Below are 12,795 nucleotides of genomic sequence, written 5' to 3'. Positions count from 1 at the left end.
AATATGCTAAATGTGCACTCACTCAAGCGTGATGGGGACCTATTGGGTTGTGAAGAGTAGGTCGTAAAACCAAAAAAAGTTAAGTAAAGTTTTCCATTTTAGTGGGCGCTTGCCATTTTTTAATTTAATTTTCCATTTCCAGCAATGGTTTTTTCCGATTATAACGCCATCTATCCATAATTCGAAAGAATGTTTTGAATAAAAGTTAAATATTTTTGCGTAAGGAATCCAAATCTGTTCCTGGGGAGGTCGTGTTTGGTGCCATTCGATAGATTTTTAAAAATATTGAATTAGTGTATTTTACAGTTTTTCGATTTGATGTTCATTTCGCGAAATATCGCGGGATTCGTATTTAAAATATTAAATTTAACCCCCCCCCTCACCATGGGAAGTCGTGTTTGGTATCATTCGATGGATTTTTAAAAAATATTGAGATCATATTTTTTAGTTTTTCGATATGTCATGCATTTCGCGAAATACTCGCTTTTTTCTTGTGAAACTTTGGAATTCACCCATTTTTTTACGACTGGCCCAAATCGTCAGATTTTTGAAATATACAGAGACTGGCCCAAATCGTCAGACAATTTCGAGTTTTTTTAAGGATAGATTTTTTATTTTCGGGCCCTCTTAAAGAACTCCCCTGTGTTAAGAGCCAATATATGGTTGAGGTACATCTACATGGTTTCAGGTTTCTTCCCATATGATAATCTGACGCGCTCGAGTAACTGCAAAAATCCCCGCTTGAGCTCCCCTACCATAATTAATGTAGTTAATTTTCCAGTCATTGTTGCCCCGCAATATTTTAGTAATTAGTTTGGTATTACGTCCTTACCTGCAGCTTTTCTGCTCTTCAGCTTTTCAAGTGTTTGAAGAACTTCGTGTGTACTTACATTAACTTCTTTATTTGTGATAATTTCTTGTGTTTCCTGTTCTAGCGTCATTTATTCTAAATCTGCATAGAGCTTTTTCAGATAGTCAATCCATGTATCCCTTTCTGTGTGTTTTAGTTTTATTAGTTCCTTTACCTCCGTTCTGATAAGGCGCCGTATATTTCCTTTTGTAAACTATAAAAATCATGTTCCATTTTTTTTTGAAAAATGTTGTCAGTGATCATTTTTATTCTTCTTGCGAGTGAATGTGTTTCACTTCTTATTGTCTTATAATTACTGTATGCCTCTTATGTCTCGGTTGACAAGTATTTTAGGTAAGGTTTTTTCATTTCTTTACATGTTTCCTTCAGTTCTGTAAAAAACCGTGGAGTTCTTGGCCCTGGGAGCGATTTAATTTTATTAATGTGTCTTCCACCAAGAACTTATTTGGCTGAGGCTAAGATATTAAACTTAATTTTTTTCCAGCTGTCTTCTTTTCCATAACTTTTCGTATTTTCCGATATTTACATAATTTAAACAGTTCGAAATTCTCGAAAAAGCAGTCATTAAATAGTTATCTATTCAGAAGCTTCAGCTCCCATTTATGTTACATTAGTCCTTATAGTACTACTTTTTTTAAATCATAATTCAAACACGGTCTTAATCTCATGTGGTTTTAATCTCCTATAAGTAGATGCCATTTCCAACCAAGATTTTTAGTATTACATAGACAGTATAAATATTTAGATTACTAAAACGATTTTAGAATATCGTCGTTGCCAAGTCAAAAGCTGCTAAGTGGGACTTTTTTACAAAAGAAGATAGGTATCTGTACCATTTAACAGATTTTTACGTTGGTCACCGTCCTATAAATACAGTTATATGGTAATTGATATAATTGCTGTAATACCCCAGTTTGAAAAATATGTTATGTGAGCGGGTATCGCAAAATATGCTATGTGGATTCCTCATCCACACGGAAGAAAAATGGTATCAAATGAAAAAAAGGTGTCAAATGAAAGCTTATATTCCAAGTATGGTACTAAACGTGAGAAATTTGACGTAGGCTGTCTGTCCGTCTGTCCTTCCGACCGCGAATATAACGCCTCCGTCATTATACTAGGTAAAATGACAAATGAGGTGTCAATTGAAAGCTTATACTTCAAGGATGTTACCAAAGATGAAAAATTTGACCTAGGCTGTCTGTCTGTCTGTCCGTCCGACCGCGAGTATAACTCCTCCGTCATATCTGGTACAATGACAAATAAGGTGTCAAATGAAAGCTTATAATCCAAGGATGGTACTAAAGGTGATAAATTTGACCTAGGCTGTCTGTCCGTCTGTCCGCCCGACTGCGAATATATCTCCTTCGTCATTATACCAGGTAGAATGATAAATGAGGTGTTAAATGAATGCTTATAATCCAAGGATGGTACTAATGGTGATAAATTTGACATAGACTGTCTGTCCGTCTGTCCGTCCGACCGCGAATATAACTCTTCCGTCATTATATATATTTTCAAAAAAAAGCTTTTTACCACATAGTGGTGTAAGAAAAATGGTATCAAATGAAAAAAAGGTGTCAAGTGAAAGCTTATATTTCAAGTATGATACTAAACGTGAGAAATTTGACGTAGGCTGTCTGTTTGTCTGTCCGTCCGACCGCGAATATAACGCCTCCGTCATTATACTAGGTAAAATGACAAATGAGGTGTCAGATGAAAGCTTATACTCCAAGGATGGTACCAAAGGTGAAAAATTTGACCTAGGCTGTCTGTCTGTCTGTCCGTCCGACCGCGAATATAACTCCTCCGTCATTATACCAGGTAAAATGACAAATGAGGTGTCAAATGAAAGCTTATAATCCAAGGATGGTACCAAAGGTGATACATTTGACCTAAGCTGTCGGTCCGTCTGTCCGCCCGACTGCGAATATATCTCCTTCGTCATTATACCAGGTAGAATGATAAATGAGGTGTCAAATGAAAGCTTATAATCAAAGGATGGTATTAAAGGTGAAAAATTTGACCTAGGACTTCCGGTTTTATAAATTCGACCAGAAGTACTATTTCTAAGTGACCGAAATAGTACAATCGATATATTATTCGACGCGCCTTTGCAAGACGAGAACAAATATATACTTCCGGTTTCAAGACTGTCTGTCCCTCTGTCTGTCCGTCCGCGAATACAACTCCTACGTTATTAATACAGATAGAATGACAAATGAGGTTTCGACAGAAAGCTTATAACCCAAGGCTGGTACTAAAGATGAGAAATTTGACGTCGGAGTTCCGGTTTTAGAGTTGCAACAATGACTCAAAATTAGTAAAATCGTATCAATCGATGCAAAGTGACACGAAGAGTTCAAATATCGACTTCCAGTTCTACTTTCTATTACTTTGGGTAAAAACCTAGGACTTACGAAGTCCAGTTACTTGTTTTAACATACGAGAAGCATAAACATAACTAAGTATTGAGGCTAAATAAGTTCTCTATTAGATATAGTGGGTTAATAATCAACTATAAACGCACTTAATACAAACAGTAATAAAAAGGTAAATAAAAAATAAATGAAATATTAAAATGTGGTGATATAGTCCTGCAAATATTTTGCTAGAGTTGTGTCAGGAAAAAAAGTTCCAGTAAAAATACAGACTATAATAAAGATACCACCCACAAGAGTTTGTACACGGAAATCCCCGCAGTCAATTAACAACATGGAAATCAAATTAATTTTACATTTCACGGTTTTAGGACAGCTTTAAAAGAATACACGCTTACTCTGAAACAGACGTGAACTCTGACCACAATCCACTAATTGATAATTTTAGATGTAGAAGCAAAATTATATATAAACCACCATAACATTTTGGATAAAATCTAGCTGCTTTAGAATATACGCAATTCTTGATATAAATCTAACGCAGTGTGTTCTTGTGTTATATAACATATGGTACTATATATTAATTGTACAAATTTCAGGAACCTTAGGTTGATTTTTATTGAATTTTACGTGGTGCAAGAAAGCCGAAGTGGTTGGTATCTTCCTTACAGTGTTCTCAGTATCTGGTAGATAAGGATGTATAAGCTCTACCAATGTAGATGGCATCAAAATCTGAGCAAGAAAGTTTATATACACCACTACAGTTCATATAATTGATTTGATCCTTGGTATTGGTTAGGCTCTTATTGAGGATATTAGCTTTGAATGCAATTTTGACTTTGTCACAAGAAATAGTAACGATTCGAAAGCTAGAGGAAAGCACAGAGAGCGCATAAAGATAAATAGAGGAGCTGAGTTGTTTGATGGGTAAAACACAAACAACAATTGCACAATACAGGCTAAAAGTGAACATCACAAAAATCGAATCTATGCTAGTAAATAAAACGCAACAACGTGCAAGACAACTTATATTATACAATCAAAGAATTAAACACATTGATTCGTACTATTACTTAGGCAAAAGAGTTAATTCAAGTTGGGATCAAGCGAATGAGTTAGGTACTTACATATAAGAACAGAAAAAGCAAGAGGGTCGTTTACTAGCATGAAGCAAATTGTTACCTCTAACAACAGCCTCACCATAATACTCAAAATCCGAATTCTCAAATATTAAGTATTTCCAGTTATGTTCTATGGAACGGTAGTGTGAAAAATCACCGCAACATTAATAGATAAAGTGAAGGCATTCGAAACAGGGGCATACCGACGTATGTTACCTATACTCTGGACCGACACCCAACGAAAAAGGTAATATTAATAAAAATGTTAACTCAGACAACAAAAGCAATACTTAGAATTTTCCCAATTCTTGGTTTTATTGGAACAACAAAGCGATGTTCATCAATTCATTATTTTCGTCAGTTGATCCAATGTATTACGTTTATTGAATGGATGAACATCCATTTATTAATATATAATACTTTCATTATGTATACCATGATATCACTTTATTGATATTACAAACATTGGTCACTGAGTCAACGTACACTATTCGTTGAAACAAAAACGTCGTTAATTGACCGACGAAGACTATTCGTTGTGTCAATAACAGTGATATTTCTCCTAACGTATACTGCTTCATGCATTCAATCAATTTCTTTTATTTCTACAATTATTTCCATTTATTTTTACAATTAATTCCGTTTATTTCCACAATAAATACAGTTCTTCTTATAGGCAGTTCTATTCATTCCTACAATACGTTTCGTTCATTCCTACTATGAACGTATTTTATATTAATAATCACTGAATGCACTAGCTCAATGTATGATATTAATTGATTAATAATAATTTTGAAAATCCCCCTTTTTTGTCCTAAACCTAATGGACTTTACACTGTGTGATTTCTCATATGATTTTACTTTATACAGTGCGCTTAGTCCTGTCGCCAGTAGGGGTACAACGGCCTCCTTAATTCAGATGGACTTACCCAAGTTTTCTTTATGTATTTTGACCCGTAGAACACGAATTTTTTGGGTAACAGTCGATCCGGATGTCGATAAGATTGTTATAAACAAAGAACTTGAGGAATCCCATAACAGCGATTTTTCGCAAAACAAAACATGTTTTTGTATTCTTTGGGTCATTCTAAGCAAAAAATTATTTTGCAAGTTTTTTGGTAGGATGCATAGTTTTCGGCATAAACGGGGTTGAACTTTCAAAAAATCGAAAAATTGCAATTTTTGAACCCGAATAACTTTTGATTGAAAAATAAAATAGCAATTCTGCTTACCGCATTTGAAAGTTCAAGTAAAATTCTATCGGTTTTGATTATTTTCATTGCTAGAAATTAATTTTTTTATTGTTAAACAAAGCCATCAACACCTAGTGATTGAATGATGTTTTCAATGCATTTCTAATTTGAAATCGAACGAGTAGGCGCGCATACAGAATTTCTACGTACATTACGTCCATTAAAACGAATGCATTGGGCCCGGGAAACACTATGTGTTTATACCTTTATTTAACAAACAAAAAATTATTTTTTAGCAATGCAAGCAATCAAAACCGATATAATTTGACTTGAACTTTCAAATGCAGTAATCAGAATTGCTATTTTATTTTTTAATCAAAAGTTATTCCGGTTCAAAAATTGCACTTTTTCGATTTTTTGAAAGTTTAACCGCGTTTATCTCGAAAACTACGCGTCCTGCGAAAAAACTTGTAAGACCATTTTTTGCTGAGAATCACCCAAAAAATACAAAAAAATATTTTGTTTTGCGAAAAATCGCTGCTATGTAATTCCTCAAGTTCTTTGTTTATAACAATCTTATCGACATCCGGATCAACTGTTACCCAAAAAATTCGTGTTCTACGGGTCAAAATACATAAAAAAAACTTGGGTAAGTCCATCTGAATTAAGGAGGCCGTTGTACCCCCCCTGGCGACAGGACTAGCTGGAATAAGTGTTATTCCCCTCTTTATTAACTTAGTTATTTTTAGCACATAAGCAAAACGCTCAAACAGGTCGATTTTTAAAATAATCAAAGTATATAATAACATGAATGTTTCAAATTTTAAGCGATCCCTCTTCAGGTGTATATCAAGTACATCATATGACAGCTCATTTAAAAGCGATTGAAGTAGTGATTCCAAAATGTATAACACTTTATTCCTTTTTGAGATCGCAGGTGCAAAATTTAGATCGAATTCTTTTTAAACGCATTATTTTTTTTGGAATCCTGAGAAAACTAATAAGTATTTTTGAAAAATGTAAACGCAGAATAAAAGATTACATTATTAACGAGGGCTGAAAGTTCATTAGAATAAACAAAAAGTTTCTTTTGAATACTATATTTGAAATTAAAAATCATATTAAATTTTGTTTTTTCACCCCTATGACTTATTAAAATAATCATTATAGAAGTTCTCAGGGACTTCAGACCCTCGATAAACTGTAATATTTTATTCTGCGTTTAAATTTTTTTAAAATACTAATGAGTTTTCTCAGTATTCGAAAAAAATGAATACGATAATGGACACATGAAAACTTCCTTCCAATACGGACTACACTTTTAAACGAATTGAAATTATTCGGCACTTTGGCAGAGGTATAGTTCAAGCAATCTATATAGTGTAATAGGTAAGATTTGTAGCTTTCTTTGGGTTGTTCTTCTTTAATATTAGGCCGGCAGCTGGTGTTTTCTGGTAATTAAATATGTAGTTAAAAATATTTATTTATACTTAGGTAAATAGCGTTAAAGCAGGACATAATATTGTATGTGTTAAAATTAATTTTATCAATTTTTTAATAACATTTAACCTCACAGGGACCTCCCTCTTACCGCATGCTTGCATTAATAACTGATGTAGAATAGCTTTTATAATTAATCTTGTTATTGTTAGAATTACTGATACTAAAAGAACTTTATAAAAACACAGTTAGATCTAAAATTACTTTAGGTATACAGTTCAAAACTTTAAAATTCAGCACAAAATGCAAGCATGTCCCCGCTCTTTTTTTTATTAAAAATACAAAATCTAAAAATATTTTTTTAACCGAGTCTTTTCATTAGTACACTTATGCTTGGAAAATGAATTACACAACACAACAATTAAAATACTGATACACTTAACTCATTTTCTCCTTCTTCCGTATTTTCTTCGTCACTATCATCGCCCAATTCAATAATAAATTTATTTCCACCATTAATGTGGAAGTGCCCAATCTTCTTATAATATTCTTCCACTTTGATCACTTTGGCGATTCTTTTCTGCCAGTCTACTTTGGTAATATTGGCTACTTCTTTTTTAATGATCTCAATTACCTTTTTGTCAAATTTAGGAAATTTATTTGAACGCCTTATACTTGGTTTTAATTGTCCCCAAATTAACTCAATAGGATTGAAAACACAAAAGTAGGGGGGAAGTCTCAATATAGTGTGTCCATGCTTTTCGGCAATACTCTCTAGAGCGTATAATTTTCTAAATTGCTTTGTGTGTAGAACTTCAATAAGTTGTTTTTTTGTGTAAAAATCTTCGAAATACAAATCAATTTCCATTAAAAAATTTTGTAGGTCAGCTTTCTTTGAAGATGTATTTGGTATTTTAGTGAGTTGTCGGGAATGATAGGAAGCGTTGTCAAGCACTATTACGCTGTTTTTCTCCAAGTTTGGGATCAGCGAGTTTTCAAACCAATCTTCAAAAATGTCAGCTTCCATATTCTTGTGGTAGTCAACGTTACAATCTTCCATTTTCTTCCCACATAATTTTAAAGCATTCGGAACCCATCCCTCACTTCCTCCGCAATGTACAATAATTAGTCGCGAGCCTTTATTTGCAGGCATTTCTGGTATGCACATGCTTGAACCATCTGTCCATCCTTTCTTTACTGTATCGTGGGTATCATACCAAGTTTCATCTAAATAATAAATTCTCCTATTTTCTTGCCTATATTTAGTAATTTCTTCTAGGTACATATTACGTCTGTTGACTATTCTTTGGCTTTCCATAATTGCTTGACGTTTATTTATTTTTTTGAACTTAAAGCCCATTTTTTTTATCCAATTTTGAAGAGTTTTCTCACAGCAGTTCATATTTCGACCGGTTGTTTCCAATTTCTTTCTTATTATTTCTATTGTAGGTATTTCATTGCTTTTGTAGCAGTCGTATATTGTGGTTTTCAATAGTTTTACAAGTGGAGGATTTAAAGGTCTTGAAAATTTGTAGTCACATCGTTTCTTGCGATGATAGGGTTCATTTTTAACTATTTTATATACAGTAGAAAGTGGAATTTCTGTTAAATCAGAGGTGGCTTGTGCCAATAGTGTTTCATCGAAGCCGAATTTCGTACGTAGATTTTTGTATACATTCAAACATACTTGCTGTGTTTCTGCATTTAAATGCATTCGAATCTTCTTTACGATCTCTTTTTTTTAGTAATTACATTCACACTAGCACTGGCAATTTCTACAATATCAGCGTTATCGTACGCGATATTTACATTATCCCACGGGCGCCACATCACTATTCACATTAACTAAATTACAATAATCAACACTTGACACTCTCCAAACGAAATACTAAACCAATATTCAAAATAATTACAGCAAACAAAACACTCGTATCACTTAACACACGTACACTCCAGTACTAATACACTGCTAGCTACCGAACTAAAACTAATCTTTTGCACGAAACTTGTGAATAGATATGCGGGAGGTCTGGCCGTAAAAACACAGATGCTTTCACAAAGGGCCGCTTCTTAAACGTTTGACCTAACATCTATATTTGAAGAATATCATATTTCACCGGCTTAAAGCTATTCTACAGTATTTTTTACTTGGACAATAACAGCATTGTTTAACAAAGATTTCTTTTTTAACACAGAGAAGCTCCGGTTATCACGATAAAGAAAAGCCGTTACATTTCAAATGGTCAAGCAAAACATTTATTGTTTGAACAACTGCGTTTATTGTTACCATGAACGCATTCATTGTGGTTATTAAACACAGTAGTAGATTGACTAATGCATTCGTTGTCATAACAATCAATTTACATCTATGGAATAATAAAATATTACTCTATATTAACAGCATTTGTACCTTGTTTTAATGAAATCTGTACGTTGTTACGATAAACCAAGGTAATTGCTTATCATCTACGAAATCAATACAGTGGTTTGCTGCCAGAATTACATTTAGTTATTAAATATACGAAACTAAGTTACTGGCTAAATAAATTGAATGTTATTGATTAATGTACTCTAGTTATTTTTACAATTATTATACAATCATTGTGACAATAACCAAGCACATTGATCAATGCCTAAATAGTCGAGGAAATGAAGCTGAAAAAATGGCAAAACCTCGCAATTTTTTCGTCCAGCATCGATTTGTACAAAAATTTGGGATTAGGCTCATTACACCCTCTAGTTCATTTTCTATATTGAGCCGTTGTACGCTTTTGGTTTTGTAAGGGTGAAAACTACCCCTAGTTGTAAAAAATTATAAAATAACATTTTAAACTTTAATATTGTCAACATTTGGTTCTTATTATTTACATAATGAATGTTTTATGCTTTAAGATATACTATCATAATATTTCAACCCTTAAAACCACCCTTGTTGGAGCTATATATAAAAAATTTACTTTTCCTAAAAGAATAATTTCGGCTTGCATCGATTTACATAAAAATTTGGGATTAGGATCATCTCACACTGTACTTCATATTCTATATCATGCTTAAGGGCGTTGATTATTTTTATGGGTGTAAACAACCCCATATTGTCAAAAATTATATAAAAACATTGTATATTTTAATATGGGTAAAATTTGGTTTTGATTGGTTAAATAATGATTGTTTTATACTTTAGGATATAATATAATATATCAACCCTAAAAACCACCCTTAATAACATTACAGTTTTTATAAGTAGATATTTTAAGAGGTCTATACAGAAAGAAAAAGTAGAATTAAAGAATTACAAAAACATTTATTTACACAAAAATACGAATTTACAAATATGTACAAATGCAAATGCAAATAGTTTTTTAGTCATCTTCCAGTATACGAACCGATTCTGTGGTATTATACATACATTGAAAATTATCCATAAGCGGACTATCCGAAATTTTCGAAAAAAAAAATCGTTTTATACACATAGCTCCTTCATTTTTGGCGGCGAAAAGATTTTTCAAAAACGACTTTGTAGCATTTTTGAAGAGTTATAAGACTTTGTAAACTAAATTCCGTAAGATCCCTCAGTTTTTAATTAGCGTGGGTTTAAAGGGCTCGAATAAGGGGGTGTTTGCTCGTAAATAGAGGTTTTAAACAGCTATATCTCGCTAACTGTTCACTGCAATGAAAATCAATGCACAAAAGAATTTTAGTTATTAAAGAGCTATAATTTGGTAATCTGTAATTTTTTTCGTATCTCCAGTATTGTCGGAGATATTTTGAAGTAAAATGTAAAAAATGGGAAATTCCAAAAAATTAATTTTTCTTTAAACTCCAATTTTTCTAAAATTAGGCCTTTTAAACAGGTCAAACTTCTTGAGTGTATTGATAATATAAATATAAAAGGAATTATAGAAAAGTAAAGACCAATTTTTAATCAGGAGGGTAGTTAGGGGGTTGTTTTCACTGATTTTTTCATAGAGAAGAGCAGGTACCGACCTTTTTTTGATCATAAGTCACTTACTTTTTAGGCTAGAAACTTTTTATTATTTTTTTTGAAAGGACTAACTGTATACTTGAAAAAACATTATATAAGTTTTCCTCGAAAAATGCAAAGTTTTTCCGTTATTTTACATTGAATATTTCAAATTATGCATTTGGCGAAAAAAGCTAACTTTTAACATGCCGTATCTCGGTTTGTATTGGTCTTAGCGATATTACAGAAAAATATTTTGGTTTGTGTTACTAAAAGATACAATTTTGATATCTTCAGTTTTTTTGATTAAATGCATATTTTTCCAGGTATTTTCAAAAAGCCCTCTAAAAAAGTCGATTTTTTCATCGAAAAACTGTTACTTTTAAGCGCGAATAACTCGAAAAATATTAGTTTTACGAAGAAAATGTAAAAACATTTTTTTTTGATAATCACATTTGACATCGATTTACATACTTAAATGTAATAAAAAATTCCCGCCCCGAGATGGGGTGGCAACCACCCCCAAGGTTTTAGCGTACAGCGGCATGATATGGAAAATGATCCTTGGACTGTTCCCTACCTTGTGTGAAAATTTCAAGTAAATCCATGCTCGACGAATAAATTGCGAGCCAAAATGCTTCATTTCCTCGACTAAAAAGTTCGTTGAATAAAAAAATTAAATTGTTGTTACAACGAAATACTATTCAATAAACACTGTTAAGCAATATTACGAACTATTTTTTTAAATGGAGCACGTGGCCAATGAGGAGATATTACGCAGGATATATAGAAAAAAAAAACAATACTTTCTGATTTATCACATTTACAGGCAATATATCAACAAAAATTGCCAAACACGTAAAAAAGAAAGCAATCACACCAGATTTCAGAACTAACAAAAACTTAGACAAATTCGTTAAGAACGATAACAACCAAAGGAAAAGTAAGTACAACGTAGTATATACAAACTGACATTTGGTAACTGTCCAAAAAGTTACACTGGTCAAACTGCCCGAACATTTAACAAACGCAAAACAAAACACAAAAGGGCTTCCAATAATAGAAAAATAGATTGTACGTACGCACTTCAACTTCTAGATCATTCTTTCTCATTCTTTTAATGGACAGTATCAAATTCTTCGTATTTAAAATAAATGCCTTAAGCTATCTTTATTAGAAACTATATAAAGTATTATGGTGTTGAATCGTGGACATTGACCAAAGATATGTGCAGAGAATTTGAAGCATTTTACATAGATATAGCTACATCGTAGAATCCTTAAAATTTCGTGTACTGACTGGGTCACAAATGTAGATATTTTACAATACATCAAAATATTAATTTAAGTTTATATGTGTATATACAGGGTGAGTCATGAGGAACTGTACATACTCCTACCTCGTATAGAGGCTCCTATGGGGAATAACAAATGACCATTAAAAAGTGTCTGCTCCCCTTGTTTAATAATATACAGGGCGAGTTTCGCATTATGACAGAAATTTATATTCGTCATAATTTTTGAACGGTCAGATCGATGTGTATCTTATTTTTGTCAATCGTTACACTATTATCACCTAATCAACTGATTTATTCAAACTAGAAAAAATCAGGTCCGGCTTTAAAAAATTAGTTCGTTTGGGTCTTAGAAAAAATTTCACCCTGTATACGCTTTTTGAAAACTCTAATAATAATTTTACAAATTAGACAAATAGGCAATTAAAATGGCATATTTATTTTTTTCCCCACACGATTACTTAATTTTTTATAAAAAAATCAAATTTGACTATGAATTAAAAGTTTGGTAAAGTAAACCATAGATTTAAAAAA

At 32.5% G+C, this 12,795-nt stretch overlaps 1 protein-coding gene across 3 annotated transcripts in view; it reads right to left on the bottom strand.

The window, feature by feature from the left end:
* Nucleotides 1-12,795, bottom strand: part of LOC126889574 (high affinity cGMP-specific 3',5'-cyclic phosphodiesterase 9A) — a 1,727,652-nt gene that overhangs the window by 144,971 nt on the left and 1,569,886 nt on the right. The gene's annotated exons all lie outside the window — the stretch shown is intronic.

The sequence above is a fragment of the Diabrotica virgifera genome, chromosome 8 (assembly GCF_917563875.1).
Source record: "Diabrotica virgifera virgifera chromosome 8, PGI_DIABVI_V3a".
NCBI classification, from domain to species: domain Eukaryota; kingdom Metazoa; phylum Arthropoda; class Insecta; order Coleoptera; family Chrysomelidae; genus Diabrotica; species Diabrotica virgifera.
Note: the sequence above shows the minus strand (reverse complement) of the source record. Positions and strands in the feature narration are given on the sequence as shown.